Source organism: Lissotriton helveticus, chromosome 1_1, assembly GCF_964261635.1.
Source record: "Lissotriton helveticus chromosome 1_1, aLisHel1.1, whole genome shotgun sequence".
NCBI classification, from domain to species: domain Eukaryota; kingdom Metazoa; phylum Chordata; class Amphibia; order Caudata; family Salamandridae; genus Lissotriton; species Lissotriton helveticus.
The window spans coordinates 1,877,634,176-1,877,659,950 of NC_136057.1; positions in this window are offsets into that span (position 1 = coordinate 1,877,634,176).

Below are 25,775 nucleotides of genomic sequence, written 5' to 3' on the forward strand. Positions count from 1 at the left end.
GAGGGGCCTGGGGTTCATCAGGCATGCGTTGATTCAGGAAAAGACTGTGGGCTACTACGAAAAGGACGGGGTGCACTTGTCGGGGTTGGGCATGGACGTCTTCCTCTTGGACCTGGAGGAATGCCTAACAGCAGCAGGGTGCCAGTGACCTGGCTGACAGGTACCATACACAGATACAAGTGGAAAACAGTAGGAAGGAAAGGTGGTGGGGGGCTCTGTCATCGACGGGGGCCTCCTCCAGAGCTGTGGCGGAGTACAGGGCGATCTGGAGGCAGATGGACAGTAGGGGTACCTCTGCGGCAGAAGGACACAATCAATACCTCTGCCTGGCACAGTAGGGGTGCCCGAGCCAAGAACCTGGAGCCGAGGGGGTTCCAGCGAACAGCGTCGGCGCCCCGTTAGTCCTTCGGGCGGTCGGGGGGCCTGAACCGACCAGGGGTGTGCCTCATCGCTCCGCCCTGACAGGGGGGGCGGGAGTGAACGAAAGAAAGTGAGAAGGGACTGCACCGTCAGAGCATCGACTCGCCGTGCAAGAATGGCTCATTAGGCATGCGGGACAGCGAGGGGCTGCCGTATTGGATCGCCCGTAAGATGACCCACCTTATTTCCACTTGTTGTGCAAAATAAAACCTGCACCACGGTTTTCCCACTAAAATTGTCTCATGGTTTCCTTGGTATGTGAGTTGAAGGGGCGCAGAGGGGAGTGAGCGCTGGGAGTGTGGGCACTATGCCGCTGGCCGCGCGACGCGAAGGGGAGCTAAGCGAAGACAGCATCTTAGTCCCACATTCCGCGCGCACGCCAGCACTGGTCCGCCCCCTTTCCATGCTTGGCCTATGGGCGCGGGCCCCAGGTGTGAAGGGCGGCCCCGGAAGGGTTTAAAACCAGCGCGGCAGCGAGGCTCGGCCTTTCCTGCCGTCGCTCCGGGCTGCTCTGCGCTTCTCCCGCCCTGACCCAGACCCAGCGGCAGAGCGGCAGGCAGGCATGTTTGGAACTGTTAACGGTCTAATTTTGTGTTGCAGGCGGAGTCACAGGGCGATCTGGAGGCAGATGGACAGTAGGGGTACCTCTGCGGCAGAAGGACACAATCAATACCTCTGCCTGGCACAGTAGGGGTGCCCGAGCCAAGAACCTGGAGCCGAGGGGGTTCCAGCGAACAGCGTCGGCGCCCCGTTAGTCCCGTTGAGTGGCCGGGGGCCATTCCCTGATGCACCGCAGGGGTACCATTCAGCTGGGCGACTGCTGACACATTCTGCGAATTAAAAGTGTTAACAATCTGCGGGGTGACCGTGAGAATTGGGGCGACATTTGGGGAAACATTATTTGCCGTGCTCTGCTGTCCAGCTGGCGGAGCACTCAGTGTGGTGGAAACATAGACACTGTTTGCGGGTGTCACTGCTGACGGTCCGACCGGTAGTGGCGACCCCACTAACGATGACGGCCCCGACTGGGCCCATACCTGACTCACCGGATCCCTTGTTGCCGGCCTAAGCAGCGGGACCGACCCTTCCTGTGCAGCCGCCATGGTGTCTAAACGCTTTTGAAACAAATTCATCAACCCCAACATATCGTCCATAGTCTTACCCATTTGGGCTAAGTCCGTCATTCCTGCAACTGTCTCATGTACCACGGTAGGTACGGCGACAATCTCCACTGGCGGCCCGGCCGGCCCGGCTGGAGCGGATTTGTTCGTCTTACTACCGCGTGTCGGTGTGGCTGGGAACTCCTTTCGTGTGCCCTTCCGTTTGCGGGTGGACCGGCGAGTTGCCTCCCCTGACGTGCCAGGGGCGTCCTCGGGGGTCACAGGCCTACCAGCCTCTTCGAGCCGGCGCCCTTCGATGAAGCCTTGTGCCCAAGCTGGCCCCTTAGCCTGCGCGATCGCCAAGAATTCTGCCCATAGCCCCTCCTGTGGCAACGCAGCGCCGTGGGAACTCATCGCGAATGCTTCTGCCTTACGATGTTCCTATGTGTTAGAAGCGGCTGTCTCTAGTTGGCAGAGGTATACACTTCTGACAAATAGGGACACACCTTTTCTAGTCAGGGCAAGGAGATCACACACTTAGATAACCCCTGCTCACCCCCTTGGTAGCTTGGCAAAGCAGACAGGCTTATCTCAGAGGCAGTGCGTTAAGCATTTATGACCACATACAGTAATAAAGTGAATACACTACAAATGGACACGACACAGTAGTATTATAAAAATAAGTATTTTTATATAAGGTTTAGCACAAGACCAAATAACGACAAAAATATACCACAGTCTTAATAAATACTCTTGGAAGGAAAAATAATAGTTCAAGCACGGTTTCTTCTTAGCACAAAGTCTTTAGTATCAAAAGCAACTCTTCTTCTCTAAATCAAAGTTCTTGGCAACAATGTAACCCACACGGGAGTCACACGACGTCGAGGCAAAGTTAATCCAAAGGTTCGGCGTCGACCGCGAGGAGCGCTACGTCGAGCCCGGAGTCGCACAGACCCCAACAACACAGTACCTTGGAAAAAGTGAAGCACTCGATGATCAGCGGCGTCGAGATGTCCGGCGTCGCGTCTTCGGCGTCGATCGGGCCTCGGAGTCGGGGCGATCTGCAGCGGCGTCGACCGAAGTCAGGCGGGAGCAGCGCTCACGGGATGAAGCAGGATACGGCGTCGTCGATGTCGATGTTGCAAGAGTGAGCAGCGCTCACGGCGTCGAGAGGGCTCGAAGTCGATGCGATCAGCGGCGGTGCAGACACGGGGTCACTTGGAGCTGGAGCCGAACTCACTACTCACTGGCGTTGCTGCTGGCGTCGATCGGGCCCGGCGGCCGGCGTCGAGGAAGCGGGACACTGGAGCCGTTACTCACGATGTCGAGCTGGATTCGGCGGCGTCCGTCGGCGTCGAGATTGCTGGATTCTTTCAGAGGTGCTGGATTCACAAATCCCAGCAAATAGCACTTTAAGCAGATGAAGTCCTTTAGCCCTGTGACTTCAACAGGAGACTGGCACTCTTCCAGCCCTTGGAGATTTTCTCAGCAAAGAGTGAGAGTACACACAAAGTTCCTCTCTCCTGGTTCCTTGGCAAAAATAAAGAAGCAATGCAGGATTCCCCCAACAAACAGCACTCTGGCAGAAGGGGTAGGCAGTCCTTAGATCAGCAGGCTTCTTGTCCTTGGTTCAGGTTTCCTTGTCAGAAGTGATCTGATTTCTTGGTTCAGGGGTCCTTCTCTTATACCCCTTTTTGGCTTTGATCCCTTTGTCCATGCAGGGGAATTTCCCCCCATCCTGGGTTTGTTGTGGGTGTTGCCAGGCCAGAGCACCTGGCCTATTCACTGGGCAGGGCAGAGTCCTCAGCCGCTCAGCAGGAGCGGAGCCAGCATTGTCACTGGCAGGGGCAGGGCCATCAGCTGCCCGGCAGGAGGCGGGCCAGGAAAGTCCCAGGCAAGCACAGAGTCATCAGTCGCCTGGCAGGGGGGCGGAGTCAACATTGTATCAGGCAGGGCAGGCTATCAAGAGCTACTCTCCCCTACTCTCAATGCAAATGCCCCACTCATCCCACACTGACTCATTCAGACTCTCTGGAGCCACCCAGCTCCTGTCACACGCACACCAGAACCAGCAGAGACCGGTAGACAGTTAGACCAGAAAATAGCTACTTTCTAAAAGTGCTATTTTCAAACACAGAGTCCAAAAACCATCCACACAAACGGATGCGTTATTAAACCCTGAGTTCAGGGATACCAAACTCGACATTGCACCATGCTCCCCGAGCCCGCTAGGATTATAACATTAATAATCCTGGCAGCCCATTCTAACTGATGGAGAGCAGGCTACCTTACAATAGTGAAAAACGACTATGGATGTAATTCACTATTAGGACATGCCAACCTTGTCAGGCTTGTCCTACCTTATGCTTACAATGCACCCTGCCCGTGGGCCTACCATAGGGGTGACTAACATGAAGTTAAGGGAAGGTTTAGGGACTGGCAAGTAGGTGTACTTGCGCAGTCCTCGTGACAGTCAGACTGCACGTGGTCTGGCAATGGCAGACCTTCAGACATACTTTTACTAGGCCGCTCTTGTGGGTGGCACAACATGTGCTGCAGGCCCACTAGCAGCATTTGTATTTACAAGCCCTGGCACTCCTGGTGCACTCTACTAGGGACTGATAGTAAACCAAATAAGCCAAACATGGAGGTCAATCAATACAGCAATTTCACATAGGGAGCACTTGCACTGTGGCACTGATCAGCAGTGGCACAGTGCCCAAAGCATATACCAGCAAAAACATCGTAAACAGAAGAGGCAAACAGAAAAAATGGAGGAGAGACTCATGCCAATGATGCCAGGTCTAACACGTGTCCCCTCCAGCTGAAATGTGGGGAGAACTACCCTTACCCTAGGGAGTCCTCATCACTAAGGCGGAAAAATCTGGACAGACCATCAGCATTGGCGTGATCTGTGCCAGGGCGGTGTTCCACCGTGAAGTCCATCCCCTGTAGGGAAATGGACCACCTCAACAGCTTTGGATTCTCACCCCTCATCTGCATCAACCATCTGAGGGGCCTGTGGTCTGTCTGCACCCGGAAGTGAGTCCCAAACAGGTAGGGTCTCAGCTTTTTCAGTGCCCAGACCACAGCAAATGCTTCTCTTTCTATCGCACTCCACCTCTGTTCCCTGGGAAGTAACCTCCTGCTGATGAAGGCTACAGGTAAGTCTCGGCCCTCTTCATTCACCTGAGCTAGAACAGCCCCCACGCCATGCTCTGAAGCGTCCGTCTGAACAACAAATTCTTTAGAAAAGTCGGGTGCCTGGAGTATGGGTGCGGTGCACATTGCAGTTTTCAGGGTGTCAAAGGCCGTCTGACAGGCGTCAGTCCAGTTCACAAGTCGTGGCTGCTTCCTGGAAGTCAGCGAAGTCAAGGGGTGCACAATGTTACCATAATCCTTGACAAACCTCCTGTAGTAACCCGTGAGACCCAGGAAGGCTCTCACCTGAGTCTGGGTTTTGGGCGGTGCCCATGCCAGGATGGTATCAATCTTGGGTTGCAGGGGGGCCACCTTGCCGCTCCCTACTTGGTGCCCCAAGTACACCACTGAACCCTGCCCAATCTGGCACTTACTGGCTTTGATTGTGAGGCCTGCTCTGCGCAGGGCCAACAACACTTCCTGGAGGTGGCACAAGTGTTCCTCCCAGCTGGCGCTGAACACTGCGATGTCGTCCAGGTAGGCGGCACTGAAATCCTCCAGTCCAGCCAAGACCTGGTTGACCAACCTCTGGAAGGTGGCAGGGGCATTCTTCATCCCAAAGGGCATAACCCGGAACTGGTAGTGCCCATCTGGTGTGGAGAATGCTGACCTCTCTTTTGCCCCATCGGTCAAGGCGATCTGCCAGTACCCAGACGTTAGATCAAACGTACTAAGGTACTGGGCAGCCCCTAACCGATCGATGAGCTCATCAGCTCTGGGGATGGGGTGCGCGTCAGTCTTGGTGACTGAATTGAGTCCTCGGTAATCCACACAGAACCGAAGTTCCGGTGAAGCACCAGGCGCTGCAGCCTTTGGAACCAAGACCACGGGGCTGGCCCAAGGACTGCTAGAGGACTCAACCACCCCTAGGGCAAACATCTTGGAGACCTCCTCCTTGATGTATGCTCTGACCTTGTCAGTCACTCTGTAAGCCTTGTGCTTGACAGGAGTGCTGTCCCCGGTGTCTACATCATGGACACACCACTGAGTAACACCAGGAATCAAGGAGAACAGATCAGGGAATTGCCCCAACAAATGGCGACAATCCTGCTGCTGTTCAGGGGTCAGTGTGTCAGAGAGGACAACACCATCCACTGACCCATCTTGCTCTTTTGCATACAGGAGGTCAGGAAGAGGCTCACTCTCCTCCTCCATTCCAGCATCTGTAGCTAGGAGCATGCCCACTTCGGACCTTTCTAAGTGGGGCTTCAAACGGTTGACATGCAGGACCCGCAAGGGGTTCCTGGGAGACTTTAAATCCACCAGGTAGGTGACATCGCTCTTCTTCTCCACAACCTCAAATGGTCCAGTCCACCTGTCCTTGAGCGCACAAGGTTCCACAGGGGACATGACCCAAACTTTCTGTCCAGGCTGAAGCTCTACCAGAGTGGCCCTCTGGTCGTACCACCGCTTCATCTCCTCCTGGCTGGCCTCCAGATTTGCCTGAGCAAGATCCCTGAAGCGCCTAGTCTGGTTCCTAAAGGCCAGCATGTAACTGTATACATCCTGGGGAGGTTTCCTGGGAGATTGCTCCCAGCCTTCTTTGACCAGACTTAAAGGTCCTCTTACCGGGTGACCGTACAAAAGCTCAAAGGGGCTGAACCCTAGAGACTTCTGTGGCACCTCACGGTAAGCAAACAACAGGCATGGCAAGAGGACGTCCCATTTACGCCTCATTGGTTCCTCAAGACCCATGATCATGCCTTTAAGGGTACGGTTGAATCTTTCAACCAACCCATTACCTTGAGGGTGGTAAGGAGTGGTGAACTTATAAGTTACCCCACACTCCTTCCACAGAGACTTCATATAGTTGGAAATGAAGTTGGTGCCCCGGTCTGACACCACCTCTCTGGGGAACCCCATTCGGGAGAAAACACCCATCAGCGCCCGTCCCACCACGGGGGCAGTCACTGTTCTGAGAGGGATGGCTTCCGGGTACCGTGTGGCATGGTCCACCAAGACCAGGATGAACCTGTTGCCCAGGGCTGTCTTGGGGTCCAGTGGCCCAACAATGTCAATCCCCACCCGGTCAAAGGGGGTACTGACCACGGGAAAAGGTTGGAGGGGAGCCTTCTGCTTCCGCCCGCTCTTCCCACTTGCCTGGCAAGTCTGACAGGTCTTGCACTGGATGTCTACATCCCTTCGCATCTGAGGCCAATAGAAATGGGTGACAAGCCTGTCATAGGTCTTGTCCTGCCCCAGATGTCCAGCTAAAGGAACGTCATGAGCCAAACCCAGTAGGAAGGCTCTGAAGCGCTGGGGTACCACCAGCACACGGGCTGACCCAGGCTCAGCAGCCTTAGGCTCGCTATACAGGAGGTCGTTCTCCCAGTACACAAAATGTGACCCTGACTGATCACCTGAGGTTTGGGCTGAGGCCTGCTGCCTCATACCCACAAGAGAAGGGCACACTTTCGGTTCTGCACAGAATTCCTCCCTGGAGGGACCACCATCCTGCTGCCAATGGGTCAGCTCGGGCAGGTCTCCCAGTTCGGCAACTTGTTCACCTGTGGGTTCCAGGGCATCCCCCTCGAGGTCTGCCTCCTCCTGGACCACGGGAACTACGGGGGACGGTTTCCCGCGCCCCCTGCCTCTTCTCTTCACAGCTGGGTCCTGGGCCATACTTTCAGGCTCCAGAACCCCATCAACACCCTTACTTGCTGTCATGGATCGAGTGGTTGCACACACCCACTCTGGCACACACAACATTTTCAAATGTGTCTCCCTCTCCACCTTAGCCCAAGGGGAGTCTTCTAAATCGTTACCCAGGAGACAATCAACAGGCATGGCGGGCCTCACAGCAACCTGAAGAGTACCCGAAACTCCCCCCCATTCAAAGGAAACTTGAGCTACCTCACACTCTTTCTGGGAGTTGTCAGCAGCTATCACAGGGTAGAATGCGTGGGGAACAACCTGCTCTCTGGACACCAAGTGACACTTGACAGCTGTCACACTCGCTCCGGTGTCTCTGAGAGCTTCCACTCTATGGCCATTAATGGTCACCCACTGCCTATATTTTTTAGTGTTACTAGGCAGAGGGGGTGGCGGGACCAATTCCATGTCTCCTAGAGAGACCAGGGACATCTCTGCGGGACCCTCCCCACCATGGGCAACCATCTCCTCCCCTCCCAGAGCTACACTAGCCAACTGACGGGGTGGTGCACTGGGTAGTGCGCCAGAATTCTTCAAGGGGCACTGAGGGTCATAATAACGGTGTCCCACCTGTTTACAAACGAAGCAGGCCATTGGGCCCCTACGACCAGGTTTACCTGGCGGGGCCTCTGATTTCTTCACAGGGGGAGGCTGGGAACCCTTCCCTTGGTTCCCTTGGGGATTACTTTGGGGCCCTTTCTGGAACTCCCTCTGTTTACCCTTGTCCCCCCCACTCTTCTGCTGGGGACCCTGCCCACCTTTGGCTGAGTCTCCCACTGGACCCTTGTGGACCCTGGTACTGACCCAGCGGTCCGCCTCTTCAGCAAGTTTTCTAGGGTTAGATATCTTGCTATCAATAAGGTGCTGGCGCAGCTCTGGAAAACAGTTATTAGACAAGTGCTCCCAAGCAAACAAATCATAAAGAGCATCATAACTTTCCACTTTGCTGCCCTTTACCCAACCATCCATGGTTCTGCAAAAATATGACACATACTCCACCCACGTGGTACCAGGCAACTTCTTACATTCTCTAAAGGCCTGTCTGTACTTTTCTGGGGTTAGGCCATACCTTAACATTAAAGCATCTTTCATATGAGCATAAGACGTCCTATCCTCAACAGGCATGTCTAACAGGGTATCTCTTCCCTCATTCACAAAGCGACCCCACAACCCCGCTCCCCAATCCTTCTCAGGGACCCGGTGGGCCAACAATGCTAACTCATATGCTTTAAACCATTGACCAATATCCTCATTCTTCTGAAAATCTTTGATCACATCTTTGGGAAAATAAAACCTACTTTCTGCAGGCACAGATGGGATGCTGCCACCAGAGGGATTCAATTCTAACTTTTTAGCTTGGAGCTCCAACTCCCTCAACTTGGTATCACGCTCAAAAGCTAACTTCTCTCTTTCAAACTCTAATCTTTTGATCTCCAAATCAGCTTCTCTCCTGCCTCTTGCATTCTCTATCTCCAACTGCCCATTTATCTTAAGTTTTGCCATTTCCATGTTGTAGGCTCGCTCCTTCGCCCTTTCTTCTCTTTCTTCAGGGGAAAGACCTTTGGAGGAAACACTGCTGCCAGGAGGGGATACAGGCCCAGTCACGGGCACTTCCTCCTCCCCTTCCTCTGTCGGTACCACCACCGGGGCAGAGGGGTCTCTGGCCGCTAACCAGGCCTCCAATGCTTTGGAATAGTCTCCTTTCCGGGAGATGCCTTTGGTAGGAACTTTAAACTGCTTGCAAAAGTATTGCAGTTGTTTCTTTTCGTATGTCCCTATCTTGGCTCTATCAAATTCCTCCTCAGCAACAACAAGGGGAGTGACTCCGGTATCACTCATGGTTAAAACTGGCAGTGTTCAAAAAATCAAGCTTCAGGAAAAGCGGAGAACAAAAATAGAATATCCAACCAAACAGATTGTGGCTGCGCTATGGTCTGCTTTCACTATGTAGCGCACACTAATCACTGCACATGGGTCATAAATGCAAAGTTCAAAATCCCACCGCTGACCCACCAATGTTAGAAGCGGCTGTCTCTAGTTGGCAGAGGTATACACTTCTGACAAATAGGGACACACCTTTTCTAGTCAGGGCAAGGAGATCACACACTTAGATAACCCCTGCTCACCCCCTTGGTAGCTTGGCAAAGCAGACAGGCTTATCTCAGAGGCAGTGCGTTAAGCATTTATGACCACATACAGTAATAAAGTGAATACACTACAAATGGACACGACACAGTAGTATTATAAAAATAAGTATTTTTATATAAGGTTTAGCACAAGACCAAATAACGACAAAAATATACCACAGTCTTAATAAATACTCTTGGAAGGAAAAATAATAGTTCAAGCACGGTTTCTTCTTAGCACAAAGTCTTTAGTATCAAAAGCAACTCTTCTTCTCTAAATCAAAGTTCTTGGCAACAATGTAACCCACACGGGAGTCACACGACGTCGAGGCAAAGTTAATCCAAAGGTTCGGCGTCGACCGCGAGGAGCGCTACGTCGAGCCCGGAGTCGCACAGACCCCAACAACACAGTACCTTGGAAAAAGTGAAGCACTCGATGATCAGCGGCGTCGAGATGTCCGGCGTCGCGTCTTCGGCGTCGATCGGGCCTCGGAGTCGGGGCGATCTGCAGCGGCGTCGACCGAAGTCAGGCGGGAGCAGCGCTCACGGGATGAAGCAGGATACGGCGTCGTCGATGTCGATGTTGCAAGAGTGAGCAGCGCTCACGGCGTCGAGAGGGCTCGAAGTCGATGCGATCAGCGGCGGTGCAGACACGGGGTCACTTGGAGCTGGAGCCGAACTCACTACTCACTGGCGTTGCTGCTGGCGTCGATCGGGCCCGGCGGCCGGCGTCGAGGAAGCGGGACACTGGAGCCGTTACTCACGATGTCGAGCTGGATTCGGCGGCGTCCGTCGGCGTCGAGATTGCTGGATTCTTTCAGAGGTGCTGGATTCACAAATCCCAGCAAATAGCACTTTAAGCAGATGAAGTCCTTTAGCCCTGTGACTTCAACAGGAGACTGGCACTCTTCCAGCCCTTGGAGATTTTCTCAGCAAAGAGTGAGAGTACACACAAAGTTCCTCTCTCCTGGTTCCTTGGCAAAAATAAAGAAGCAATGCAGGATTCCCCCAACAAACAGCACTCTGGCAGAAGGGGTAGGCAGTCCTTAGATCAGCAGGCTTCTTGTCCTTGGTTCAGGTTTCCTTGTCAGAAGTGATCTGATTTCTTGGTTCAGGGGTCCTTCTCTTATACCCCTTTTTGGCTTTGATCCCTTTGTCCATGCAGGGGAATTTCCCCCCATCCTGGGTTTGTTGTGGGTGTTGCCAGGCCAGAGCACCTGGCCTATTCACTGGGCAGGGCAGAGTCCTCAGCCGCTCAGCAGGAGCGGAGCCAGCATTGTCACTGGCAGGGGCAGGGCCATCAGCTGCCCGGCAGGAGGCGGGCCAGGAAAGTCCCAGGCAAGCACAGAGTCATCAGTCGCCTGGCAGGGGGGCGGAGTCAACATTGTATCAGGCAGGGCAGGCTATCAAGAGCTACTCTCCCCTACTCTCAATGCAAATGCCCCACTCATCCCACACTGACTCATTCAGACTCTCTGGAGCCACCCAGCTCCTGTCACACGCACACCAGAACCAGCAGAGACCGGTAGACAGTTAGACCAGAAAATAGCTACTTTCTAAAAGTGCTATTTTCAAACACAGAGTCCAAAAACCATCCACACAAACGGATGCGTTATTAAACCCTGAGTTCAGGGATACCAAACTCGACATTGCACCATGCTCCCCGAGCCCGCTAGGATTATAACATTAATAATCCTGGCAGCCCATTCTAACTGATGGAGAGCAGGCTACCTTACAATAGTGAAAAACGACTATGGATGTAATTCACTATTAGGACATGCCAACCTTGTCAGGCTTGTCCTACCTTATGCTTACAATGCACCCTGCCCGTGGGCCTACCATAGGGGTGACTAACATGAAGTTAAGGGAAGGTTTAGGGACTGGCAAGTAGGTGTACTTGCGCAGTCCTCGTGACAGTCAGACTGCACGTGGTCTGGCAATGGCAGACCTTCAGACATACTTTTACTAGGCCGCTCTTGTGGGTGGCACAACATGTGCTGCAGGCCCACTAGCAGCATTTGTATTTACAAGCCCTGGCACTCCTGGTGCACTCTACTAGGGACTGATAGTAAACCAAATAAGCCAAACATGGAGGTCAATCAATACAGCAATTTCACATAGGGAGCACTTGCACTGTGGCACTGATCAGCAGTGGCACAGTGCCCAAAGCATATACCAGCAAAAACATCGTAAACAGAAGAGGCAAACAGAAAAAATGGAGGAGAGACTCATGCCAATGATGCCAGGTCTAACACTATGGATGAGAAAGTACACGAGTCTTAAAACCCACTTCGTCGGGACTTATTCCGAGCCAGCACCTGCAAGGAACCCGTGTTACCCGCCGCATCGTTCCCCGACGGCCCCTGCCACCATGTTTTACCTGTTGCTCCCTCCCGGATAGCGGTGCTAATCCTTGCCCGTGCTCCTGGCAATGCGATGCTCCCTCAAGGCAGCGCTGCCTGTCCCCACCCGCGGTCCTGGCCGGGATCTGTAATACAACACTGGGTTATTTAAGCACCAACCCTCTTTGCCAGTCCAACACCACGCGATGACTGCACTCCCGACGTACGCCAGTGCGAGTATTACCTGCTACAGCTTCACTTCCGCCGCTGTTAGTCCTTTCCCCCTTAATGGCTGTTGCATCGAGTATCTGAAAGGACAAACACTGTTATTCACCGGTAATACATCTGTGTGTCAACCAAATACAATTTGACCTCCGATACCGCCGGCCCTGCATGGGGGTATTGAGTGCTTGGCCAAGGTTCCCATGCTGATGAGCTCAAGTGGAGGCTGGAGCCTGGTCACCCCTCCCAATGCTGCATCTCTGACCATCAAGCCATACCCTGTTTAAAACCATGCAATAATGACACTGCTGCAGCTCTGACCATTATGCCGTACCCTGTTTTAAAACATGCAATAAGGACAATGTCAAGCAGATGGACCTTGTGATTTTCTATGACTTGCTTCTGCTTTTAGTGCATCCGATCGCACTTTATCAAACTGGTTCTACATGGAAACCCTGTGTTTCTTTATACGTTTTTTTTTTTTTTTTGCGTCCCGTGCCGGTTCGCACCATACCTCTTGTTCGTGTTGCACCTTATTATGATGGCGACCCTCTTCTACCCACCAGGGCGCACTCACTACCATCTGGTTACATGGCCACCCGTCTACTGCAGGCGCTTCTGGTGTAACAGATTTGACCTTTCCACAATCCTATACACCCCTCCCTGTCCTATAATCCCGGCCTGGGCATTGTCGCAAGCCATGGTCGCGGCTCTGGCCTTTGCGCCATCCTCTGTTTGCTAACGCGCCGGCCCATGTAATGCGGCAATGTCCAGCGACAGATCACCCCTGGCTGACTCGATTGTGTTGCTAGGTTACGGGTAGTTCAGGGACTCTGGAAAATGTGAGCAAACGACGACGTCTGCATATTACGCTCATTCTGTTTAATTCTGTACTTTGGTAGCAAACGACGACGTCTGCATATTACGCTCATTCTGTTTAATTTTGAACTTTGGTACATCCCAAGGCTTCCCCGTCTACTTTTAGCATTTTTTATTTTCACCCTGCACGTAATTCTCTGGACGTGTGCTAGGACAATAGTGACATGTCACGAACAAGTCTTCATTGGTTGTAGCTTAGTGGCGCTGGACCAGTTTGGGAGTGGGGTGCTGGGCAGCGAAAATACGCAATGCGGCAATGTCCAGCAGTTCCTGCCTCCCATGCAACAGATGACCCCTCAACAGATCACCCTTAACTACACTCGTTCGGCCTCCCTCTGTTCCCAGGCTCGACCTATCCAACTGCAATGTCGGATGCCTCCCCGTCGGATCTGCGAGAGACCAGCTCATCGGTGGCAGGCCTAAAACACGGGGGGGGGGCCAGCACCCGTCTGTGTTCGTGCAGCGCCGCCTTGCACTAGTGCGTGCCCCCTCTACACCGCCATTAGGCTCGGCCCCTTTTTTTTTTTTTTTTTTTTTTTTTTTTTAACTGCAGGCCATGTGATTGCGCCTGTACCCAGACTTGGTATTCCCTCCCCTGTAGCAGTGCGTTGGAGGCCTTACTGGAATAACCCACCCAGTCCACGGGAGGGCCGGGGATTAAACTCGCATGCTTTATTTGCCTCCCGCCTTGTCTTTTGCATGAAGACACCGTAACTGACTTGAGTGCGGTCTTGAAGGACTAATTATTAGCATAACATATTTTTGTCGCCAGCTCCCTCAGTTCACATTCGTTCTCTAATCTAGCAAAAGCGCTGACTCTGCTCGCACTGGTACAGCGTAACACAATTCGTTCTAATCTCTGGAAGGCACTGCCTCTGCTTAAATTGGTATCGCGTATCACGCTCTGACTCTGCACGCCCGCGAGTGTACTGCGGGGTTCGTCAAACCGACATGTGGTTCGATTAGTTTACTCCTGGCCACTGCGAAGGCCGCCCTCCCGCTTGACCCTCTGTGTAATTTAAACCCCCACGGAAGTCGCGCTCCATTTGACCCTTTGTGTAACTGTAATTCTGATACCTCATCTTCAAAACGCGCAACTCACTAGGCCCACGCGACCATCTAATATGTTGCCATCCTAACCATAAACAAACATGACTCTTAGCCAAACAAAAGAACCCACAATATGACCCAGGTGAGGGTCTGGCCACACCACCTCGCCACTTATTGAAAGGGGGAGGCGCCATGTTATTTTAAATCGGCTAAGGCGTCCCAGTTACTACAGACGGGTGCTAGAAACACCGCATTATCCATGATCAACGTGAGGGTCTGGCCACACCACCACGCCACTTATTGAAAGGGGGGCGCCATGTTATTTTAACTTCGGCTAATGCGTCCCATATACTACAGTCGGGTGCTAGAAACACCGCATTATATGCCGCTAATTGCATTATCTCCCCCAGGTATCTGCCGCGCTTCACAACCTTCGCATTCTCTGATGAGCTTTGGAGATATCGGCGACATCAGCAAGGGTGAGTGGCTTTAAATGTCTGTGCGCCGTGAGCGAGGCCCACGCTTCCTATGCCCTTACCTTCTGGGAGTTCCGGGCTAAAATTCACCCTTTCATCCCTTTCAAAGCTACACGGCCGGTGACATGGGCTTGAACTTTAAAAATACGCACATTGTGGTAATAGCGTCGGGGAACCCGGGGCATCACGCAAATTCCTATCAAAGCAACATGGCAGGTGATATGGGCTTGAAATTTAACTAATACGCACATCATGGTAAAAGCGTGGAGGAACCCGGGGCATCTCACAGTTATTCAAAGTACCTTGATGAACACAGCTCGGCCACACTCGACCCATCCTGTTCGAAGACTCACATGTCGAACAGATAACCTGTGTGTCCCTCCCCTTAGGCCCAAGATGGCGTCCTATCTCAATGCGCTTTCCAGGGCGGCCATTGGCAACGCGCGGCCATCGCAATCGGAACATTCATGGCGCCCAACAAATAGGCAACACGCGGCCCGCGGCCATCGCAATCGGAACATTCGTGGCGCCCAACAAATAGGCAACACGCAGCCATCGCAATCGGAACATTCGTGGCGCCCCACAAATTGGCAACACGCGGCCATCGCAATCGGAACATTCGTGGCGCCCAGCAAATCGCCTTCCCAGGCCTGTAACTGAGAAAACTTAAAACGTATAATCCGACAATCTTTTCATGCCCCGCCGCTCAAACGTGCTCTGCAAAACCTCTGGGCCACAGCCTGAACTAAGAAACCCCTCATTCTACCGCTCGATTGAGCCTTGGCCCGCCACACAAAACCCCCCCCGTGGACGCACCACTGGGCCCCATCGACCTGGTCATGCCCAGGGACAGGGCCGGGGGGAGGCTTAGTCGTGACCCATACCTCTTGTAAACGCAAAGACCTCAGAAGCGCAGAGCAGCCCGGAGCGACGGCAGGAAAGGCCGAGCCTCGCTGCCGCGCTGGTTTTAAACCCTTCCGGGGCCGCCCTTCACACCTGGGGCCCGCGCCCATAGGCCAAGCATGGAAAGGGGGCGGACCAGTGCTGGCGTGCGCGCGGAATGTGGGACTAAGATGCTGTCTTCGCTTAGCTCCCCTTCGCGTCGCGCGGCCAGCGGCAGAGTCTAGGTCTCTGTCTACCATAGTGCCAATTTAAAAAAAAGGGGGCAGGGGGTCACCTAAATGTTATCAGCCAATATGTCTGGTGGACAGCTCTGTTAAGATACTGGGGAAGGTTATTTTCAACCATTTGCAATTATGGGCTACTGATCACAAAATAATATCTTCTTGCCAGTATGGTTTCCGTCTTGGGCTAGGTACAGTGAAGCAGTGTTTGAATTTACATCTGATAGTGAGTAAATACACCGTCGCCAGACTCTGCCCACTGTTCCTGGCCTTCATGGTCTTGTCAACCGCCTTTGACTGTGTGAACAGAAATACATTGTGGTTGATGTTAATTACATTAGGGGTAGGTATTGCTTTAGTCAACTTTTTGCATGGTCTTCATGAAAATGTGGGCTCCAGGGTCCGATACTGCCAGGCTGGTGAACTTTCTGATGTCTTTCCACTAGCCAGCGGAGAGCAACACTGCTGAATTTTCGGCTAGAACTCCTCGTGCGCTGCATAGCTTGGTGGACTCTTTTGTATCATTTATCAATTCAGTACCCGCCTACATATGAAAACAAATTTTGAGACATCGCACATTATGGCTTGCGGACGAGGTAGAAAAGCTTTAACAGTATTAAAACTGGGCGAAAAGCAGCTTAGTGCAGTAGGAAATTTCTGCTATTTGGACTGCTGTTCGATTTGAGTGATTCATGGTAGATACAAATAAATACAGCCCGGCAGAAACTTGGAAGGGCGGTGGGTTTCCTTTATAATTTAACTAAGGACGGTAGGTCCACAATTTCCCCATTTATTAAAGTGTACAAAATTCAATGTGTCTCCACTGCCACATATGGAGCCGGGGATTGGGGATTTCATAATGCTGCTACCATGCTAGTACAAGAAAATATTCGTAGAAACCTGTTCAACCTTCCGCTCTCGAGTGCCAATTTTATTTTGCACTCTGAACTGAAACTAGACTACATTTCAGATAGTGTTAAACTGGCACCCCTCCGGTCTTGGTGAGTGTGTGGAGTAATAATGAGTAAAGTTCCAATAGGGCAGTTATTGAGGACTGTCTGAGTGCTGGATAAGGGGCTTTCCATTCCCTGGCTGAACTAGGTCTGTAAATCCCTGGTTGATACTGGTTTTCCGGATTTGTTTAGCACCCCTGATTTAATTATTTAGACCAAAAAAGGGTGGCCATGCAAAGGTGTGTTGAATGTACCTCTTCATAGATGATTCAGGAGGCTATTTGCAAATACACTATTTGGCATTATGTCTCCATTTTTGCGACAGGCGGTACTGCTCTGTATCTTACACTAGAGTTAACACATTGGGAGAGGTCTCTCCTTTTTAGGTCTCGGCCTGTAATCGCATCCGAAGGATGCGTCAGGCTGGAGACTTATAGCGAGCTGACACGGGGGAATGAGGGACCAAAAACTGTCACGCGCTTCTCCCCGGCTGGATTCAGCTGCTTGCACGCGCACCAACATTCACGCATGCGCGAAGGCACATCGACTCGCTCACACACACACCCCCTATCCCACAGTCACACACACGCACTCCAAGACACATACACACACACGCACGCACACACGCGCACACACACATACACAGGCCGCCCCCGCCCGCCCGCCCGTACATGCTTTCCCGCCCCTCCGCCGCCCGCCCGCCCTCCCGCCCTCCCGCCCGCCCTCCCGCCCGCAGCAGCAGCTCAGCAACGCACTCACCGGCTCTCCTCAGCTGCAGGGCCCGGCAGCAGGACTCGTCTTCCCTCGTTAGGCACCGGGGCGCAGGGTAGGCTCCTGCCTGCTCCGGTGGTCCCAACACGGCTCCAATCGCGGCTCTTCCGTGGGAGGCGGGGTAGGCTCCTGCCCTCCTACTTCCTGTTTCCGGGTGTCGCGCCGGCCTGCCTGACTTCCTGGTCGCAGGCCGGCAGAGTAACGAGGATATTTTGCGGTATGTATTTATTTATTTAATTATGCATTTTTATATAGCGCAGACTTTACCCGAAGGCGGTATTTATTTATTTATGTATTTATGCATTTTTATATAGCGCGGACTTTACCCGAAGGCGGTATTTATTTATTCATGTATTTATGCATTTTTATATAGCGCGGACTTTACCCGAAGGCGGTAATGCTTGCCTTAGCGCATAGCTTTCCAAACTATGTGTCGCGACACAGTACTGTGTCGCCTGACATGTGTGGGTGTGTCCCGCGACGGTGCTCTAATCAAGCATGTCCGTCTATCTGTTTAAAACTGTAGACTTAAAGATTTAAGACCGGCATACTTTATCGTGCATCAGTGATGCAGTACAGTATGCGGAGGCAGAAGAGGAGCGTGTGTGCGCGGAGGTTTCCTTTGCTGCAAGCGTTGATTGGTAAATGTGCAGCGAGTATTTTTATAAAACTGTAAAATACTTCAATCTCAAATGCGCATCACGACGTCTGCGCATGTCCGTGACTCAGTATGGTACGAGGAGGCAGGAGAGGAGAGTGTGCGAGCGGCCGGTTTCCTTTACCGCGCATCTTGTTTTGCCAAGCTGTTGTTCGTTAAGGGTGGAATGCACAGTGAGTTTTGTATGAGAAAATTATTAGACACAATTGCACGGTCTAGATTCATGGAGTACACCCTGCCTCGAACAGAGGACTCCTGAGCCGTGGATGAATCTGGTTTCCCAGGCGACCTTTGGCCGGGTTGTGTGCCTGGCCCTCTCCATCAAGTCTTCGTCTGATCTGTTTTGATAAGGACGGGTCGGGTGGGTTCGTTGTTATGGGTGATTGTTTTTTTTTTTTGCAAGTACATTCCTCCAAGATACAGTGAAGCATTTAGTACTTGGGTATTGCAGGTACATTTTCTCTTTTTCTTACCTCATAGCTTCTAATCTACGGCCTTGTGCTTGAAGAAAGAAGGAAGAGGGTGACAGAGAGTGGTGATCTGCTGTGCCACACACTCTTTCCTTGAGCTGTCGGTGATCAGCCATGCCTGCTCTGAGCGCAACCACTGCCTGTCTGAGGCCACCCATGCCTACTATGTGCTCACTATCACGCCCAATGCAAGTCTGTCTGAGGGCAGACATGCCTGCTAGGTGCTCAATAACACACACTATGCACAGCCTGTCTGAGGGCAGACATGCCTGATAGGTGCTCAATAACACACACTATGCACAGCCTGTCTGAAGGCAGACATGCCTGCTAGGTGCTCAATAACACACACTATGCACAGCCTGTCTGAGGGCAGACATGCCTGCTAGGTGCTCAATAACACACACTATGCACAGCCTGTCTGAGGGCAGACATGCCTGCTAGGTGCTCAATAACACACACTATGCACAGGTTGTCTGAGGGCAGACATGCCTGCTAGGTGCTCAATAACACACACTATGCACAGCCTGTCTGAGGGCAGACATGCCTCGTTCTTGAAAGATACTATCCATTATGGCAAAATGCATGTTGTTATCAGCGCACTGCTCAGAAAATGTTCATTGCATGCATTTCATTCTATGTAACATCCCAGTACAAAGTGTGCAGCAGCTAAATAAGCAATACCGAAGTTTTTTGAAAAGGGAATACATTCACGGGTGCATATGGATCTATGGCTCTTCTGCGCTTAATGTGGTTTACAGCTATTGCTAAAGCGAACAGTTTGTGAGTGAGCTTTATAAATGATGCATATTTTAGTTCAAAGCTGGTCTACCAACTTATCAAAAAATAGCATAGGACCCTGAATATAGCTCAAAGAGTGGAGACCGGGCATGCTGCTAATCTAGGTTCAGTCAGACGGAGCACGTGTGAGAGCGTTGCTCGCGGTAGCCTGCTGTCTGGCCCTGGTCTGGCTAATCCACGGCGGGCGTTCAAGGCCCTTCCAAATTCATCGGTGATTCCTCTGCAATAGCTGCTGTTTGTCCCGCGTATTCAACCAGTCAGACGGGGTCTGTGCACTTCAGAGGCTGGTGCTGAGTGTAACGGTGAGCAGGATGGGCCTTTAGCCAGTATCAGCTTTTTCTGTCTTACACCCTACTGAAGTTTGTATATGTGCCCCTTTCCCCCCTGCCAGCCCTCTGAGCCCCTCCACCCCCAGAGCTCCTGTGTGTAACTGCCTAGCCCTAGCCCAGCCTGTTTAACTCCAAGGCCTGCCACCCTTTTGTTTGTGCTCTGTCTCCTCTCATCAGTGCAGCCCCTCTATGAGCTAACTGTAGTGCTTATGTGAGGCAAAAACCTAACCTTGCTTACACCCAGTTTTGCCAGTCACTGTCTTTGTTAGAACAGATTCAAAATTGCTTTATTAACCCTCCTGATTTCTCAAATTTCCTTGGAAATGCACCATTTGCCCACTATTTGGTGGTTTGAGCTCGCTCGCTGCGATCGCTCACATTACCGTGTCCCTGGTTGAAAATTCTCTAAAAGGTGTGTCACCAACATGAAAAGTTTGGAAAGCTATGCCTTAGCGTAATGGTGTTCCTTCTTAATTTATTGGCGGTGTCCCTGTTAGAATTATTCCCACTTTTAGTCTAGCAATGCTTGGCATGATGTAGGCATCTTTGGCATTATTGAGACCATCCCTGGTATAATGGGACCACAACGTATTGTTATTTTGTGGCATATGCGTGCAAAAAAACATAAATAGCCATTACATCAGGCTTGCCAGACCTGTTGGCTTAGCCACTTCTTGCTTTATGTGCGAATGGTTTATTCCTAATGTATGTTTACTAGCCATAACTGTACTGTTATATGTTACATTTTAATTACAGTGTTTGCCTTTTACAATCATTTTCTTACAAACTACCTCGTAAAACAAAAATATTTATGGCTAAAATATTTTGCACTCTTTGCACAATATATTTGTGATGTTTACACTTACCTATTTGAAATTAAAATGTACAAATGGACATTTAGTCAATTACCATTAAAAAGTTTAACTTTTTTGCTAAGATATTCTTGTAATCTTTTATGCAAACAAATTTAAATACTGCATAAATAATTTTAACAACAAATACTTTATATGTAGCTTTTTATGTACATAAGAAAACTATAGCATAAAGCAAAAACAAATTGCCATTTACAATAATAATAGCTCAAACTTAAATAATGCCGAGACCTATTGCATTGCAAATGCTTGTTAGATTCAGGTTGGGGTTGGTATGGAGTTTAGCATGTTTTTATGATAGGGCTAATGCGTGGGGTAGCGCTCTGACTCTGTCCCTGTAATGGTAAGATGGAACAATCTTTGATACATTTTATGTTTTTCTGTGGCTTCTACCATAAGTTTTTTCAGCTTTGTCTTAAATCCTCATAGACATATAGTGTGGCCTTAACCTTCCTTCAAATGGTAAATAGCCATGATATCTGTTAGAGCGTGTGTTGTTTTCTTAAGAAGGCTATTCCCAGTAGAAAATCCAAGGAGGGGAGCTAGTAGGGTAGTTGAGGTGTCTAGAGGGACAGTTTTATACTCTATTTAAATTCAATTGTGATATGTGATGAATTGATGTGATTTTAATGTTTTTAGCTAATCATGAATGAATTGAGAATGTTATTTATGATACTGCGTTCATTTTATATGTTTTACTGTATTTTTTTATTCTGTGCTTTTATGATCTTTTTAAGATCGAATAAAGATTTATTGAATTGAATTGACATTTACCACAAGTTTCAATCCGTTTTTCAGTAAGTTTTGATCTGTTTGAGCTGGAAACAATCTTCAAATTATGCAGAAGGTGATGAATTTTGTTGCAAGTGGTAAATTCAAAATTATGCTGAAAAAGACACAGCATCTGTTTAAGCAAATGTAATATTAGTTGTGCAGAAAGGGAATCTTGTGCAAGTTATAGGTCCACAATTGTCTCCTTGCCGGGAACCAAGTACCCCATTGTAGTAATCAACTATCTCAGGGCGAAGCAGAACAGTCCAAAGCCTACTCAGGGGAGGTGATGTGGGAAGTAATCTCCATTCACTGGCATGCAGCAACCACACTCAATAAATCATTGTCCAGGTAGTGCTTTTTCTTTGAAAAAAGAAAATATATATATTATACACCCATCATTTACCGATCTATATATCAGGTAGATGGAAATAACTTTGGTGACAGCCTTATGTCACATTTGACCCCTAGTGGGTCATGACCCCCACAGTCAGAGTACTCCCTCCTACCCCTACCAAATGCAACAACGCATATAAGGGGGTGTCATTTTATATGAACCGACCCTACTGGCTATTGTCAATGGCTCATCACATATATATTAGGCAAGCCTATTGATTCAATAACCATATTTAAATATTTAAATTTCAAAGTTTCTCATAATTCTAGTCAGTAAAAGAAAGCCTTGACAATCAAATCAAAATGTGTTAGATTCTTTCTTTATACTCCAAAGGCTACCTAAAAGGCACCCATAACACCGCCCACAAGGGGCACAGGCATTTATTACCCTCTGTATAAGAGAACCAGCTTTAGACATGCTTGAACTCCGCATAAAATTACTCAGGGTTCATTGATTCAGTCTATCCTAAAGCTTAAGGTAAATGTTGCTATATGTTCTTGGGGAGGTTGGACTGCACCTCCCCTAGCCCCTCAAAACACATAATAATCATGTTGGTGGTGCCTCTGCCCTCCTTGGGACACCACAAGAATGAAAAATATACAAATAAGCCTGCGCAGGGCACTATGGGGTGCTCCAGGCTGGCAATACATGCATGTTAGATGAGCGGCTTATGGCATTGTGCCTCAGGCGTTTTCTTTTTTGTTCTTTTTAATATATGCCTCGGTCCCACCCAGGGCACCCACAGCTCCAAAAATCATTCTTCTTGGCTCTGACCGCAGTGGGAGCCATGCTCGAGTCATTGTCCATGTGCCTGCAAGAAAGCAGTAGGCCAGTGTGCTAGCCCCTCCCCAAACACTGGGCGGGGTGGCAATGCACCCTGCCAGCGGTTCGCTGCTTTTCTTCAGTGTCCGGAGGATGAGGTCCTCATGGCAAGGAGTAGGTCTGTGGAGGAGGCCCCAAACACGCCCCCTCCATGGAAACTTTCGAATAAGCAGAACATTGACCATCCCCGTGGAGTCCCACACAAATTGTTTCTCGTCTTTGAAAAGGGGTCAATGGTAAAATCGCCAATCATGCATATCTCAGGCCCAGGTGGTCTGATTTAGAAGATCTTTGGTTTGTTTTGATCCTCTAGTGAGCTCTAGCCAATAGGAGCATTTTTAGCAGGCCTTCTGGCCTCTAAAGGATTTACTTTACAGGGAATTAGTTTTACTGGCTCTCTGCATCAGCCTTCTCCACTCCTGGTTCTCCACTCCTGGTTCTCCTCTCCTGGTTCTCCTCTCCTGATTGTGGTTTCTTGCACAGCCCCTTTGCTACTAGCCAGTAGAGCACCCTCTGTCTGCACTCCCAGATCCCAGAGCCTCCTGGCTTTCTTTCAAGGCATGCAGGGTGTTACTGGAGTTCAGGTCTTTCCCCAACTGGTCCTCAGAGGGCATTAGAGGGCCAGCACCACTGGTCCTGGAGAGACACATCTAGTCCTGGGGTTCAGCTGGAGACAATGTCCTTAGCAAGGCACTAGGTGCTTCTCATTCCAGCTGTCATTGATTCTGGTGCTGTCACCTTCCAGGCCCAGGGCCTTGCACCCTGTATCTCCCTTATGCAGGGATTTATAAGTGTGGGTGGAAAGTTCTAGATGCCGGGCACCCTGAGCCAATCTTAGGATGCCACTCATCTCTCTACCCCTGTCCCAACCCTCCTGCACAGCATTCTGGGACAATCTAATATGGCATGACCCTTCTTTCACGGGGCAGAACTCCTGTGTCCACCCAGTGGTGTGGCTATGATAATGGGCAAACCCTTCCTTGTGTCAACTCCAAACCAGTTGTGGGCAGCCCCCCTCCCACTGGGTTTGGTAGCAAGCTGGCTAGAGGGACAAAGGAAGCGGGTTAGCCTGCTGTCTGGTTCATCTGCTCGTGACAGGGTAGACATCTTTGAAGTATAACTAGACCTTGGGCACAGCCCCCAAGCCATCCTGTCAAGGGAAGGCCAGCACCTCCTCACACCCAAGCCCTTCTTTCTTCTGGCTGCGAGCAATCCACATCTCACCACAAGGAAGCCATCAGCAGTCAGGTGAAAGTTGAATACTTACAGAAAAGCCTCTAGAGGCTTGAGGCTGGAAAATAGGAACTTTTAAAAAGTACCTGTTCCTTAATAGCTAGACAAAATTCGATGTAACCATTAAATTGGATTTTGAATAACTATATAAATGAGTCCTTCAATTATTTCTCTAGCTGCGACCAATGCTAATTTAGCATTTATTAAATGTAAAAAGGTAGCCTAGAGTTTCCATATGGAAGCAGGCAGCCTTGCTACAGTGAAAATAGCTTTTGGGTATATTTCAATGTAAGGCTGTGCTCAAATTTAACTTTTACATGTCTTTGAAATACCATGCACTCTGCCTTTATAAGTAATAAGGCCTACTCAGAGGTGACTTATTAAACTTTAAAATGAAGTTTTAGGCCTGTCGAAAAGGGATTATTTTGATATATCGAATTTGCACTTTAAAACTGCCCCAGTCATGTTACCTGTGTGCAGCTATCAGTCTGGGCACAAAGGTAGTGTTTCAAGTGCGGACCGCACACGTGTGTGCACGCAAGTTCACATGTAAATAGCCCAGTGCCCCATACCCAAGCCACTTCGGTCTTATCTTAAAAGGGTGACACTGGCAGCAAACTCACTCAGTCCAATTAACTTGACATTGCCATGTGTGAGACTCAGGCCGTAAGACTCACCCACAGTAAAGATCGAAAAACCGAGTGATCAAAAGGAAAGAAATCTTCTTTATTGAAATGGGTGGAACCCATTTGCAACCAGTTGAATTACACAATTCCAATGGTCCTTTTCATACGATGGAGAACATATGTTCAATATTTGTGAATTAAAAGTCTATAATCCCACACAAGGGTCTGGAGGCATCTTGAAACTCAACATAAGACAACTTGAGATGTCAAGATCTGAAGCACAGAAAGCAGACAAAACATCCACATACGAAAACTACAGGTGGGGACACAGGAAGGATGGTTGGTAGTGCCCTGACATGTTGGGGTCTTCCCCTAAAATACAAAACAGACAGTAGTTAACTTGCTCTGTAGCACCATATCACAACATAAATAATGCACTACGACCAAGAGTCCCTGTGAATTATCATGAAGTTGCCACAAATCAAAAATGCATTGATGGAAGGATCCAGTTGGTTGTCAGCTGTCAATTTAAGTGCACCAAGTGAGAAACTTAATTGTGGGGCTGTTCTCTTACAAACAAAAAAAACCCATGACCATACATATTACTCCTATGTTCTATAAATATATCTACAACAATACCCTTCAATTCAATCATCACATCAATACATTTGCTATGGCATTACCCATTGTGAGCAGTATAAGAGGTTTACATTTTTTCCGTCTGTTGTTCTATTTGAACCTTCCTAGCTCTCACTTTCAAGACATTGGAATGTGCGAACACGGCTCTCATCTGGGGAACATCGTTTACAACGCGGTGTTTACACCGCGTTGCCTTTACAACAATGCCATTACAATGCAAGTTGTTACTACGACTTGCGCTGGATGGCGCTGTTGTATAAGGAATATTGTAATTTTATATTCCAACACCTTCCCTACTATTACGTGGACTGGTGTTGGACTATAACATTATAATATTCCACAATCCACGCCCTTCAACGCAAGTTGTTGTAATGGCAGCGTTGTCATGTACTGCGATATAAAAGATCGCGTTGTACTGACATACATCCCTCACATCTTCTTAGTATACAAGAGGTGTACTAGATCAGCCACTCTCCACATACTATATCTATTACAAATCAGTTTGGTCTTTTTCAGATCACAGGAATAAGAGTATATTATATGCAGATTAACCAGCTCAGTGAATCCATTATCTCTTATTTAAGTCTACACCAACCCAAACAGTACTCACCATCAGTTTTGGTATTTGTCCCAGCTTAAATATGAACAACCCAGAAATGGCCCTACCTAGAAAAGGTACCTCTGACAATACCTTTCAGTACACCAAGCATCAGTACTCTCCCCAGCACAACATGCCAAAGTCAGCTAAACTCCAGTACAATGAAAGGATCGTCTCAGCAGAAAGATGATTCCACATTGGCAGGCAACGTATGTACAGACTTTTCCCATAACATACAACCTCAAG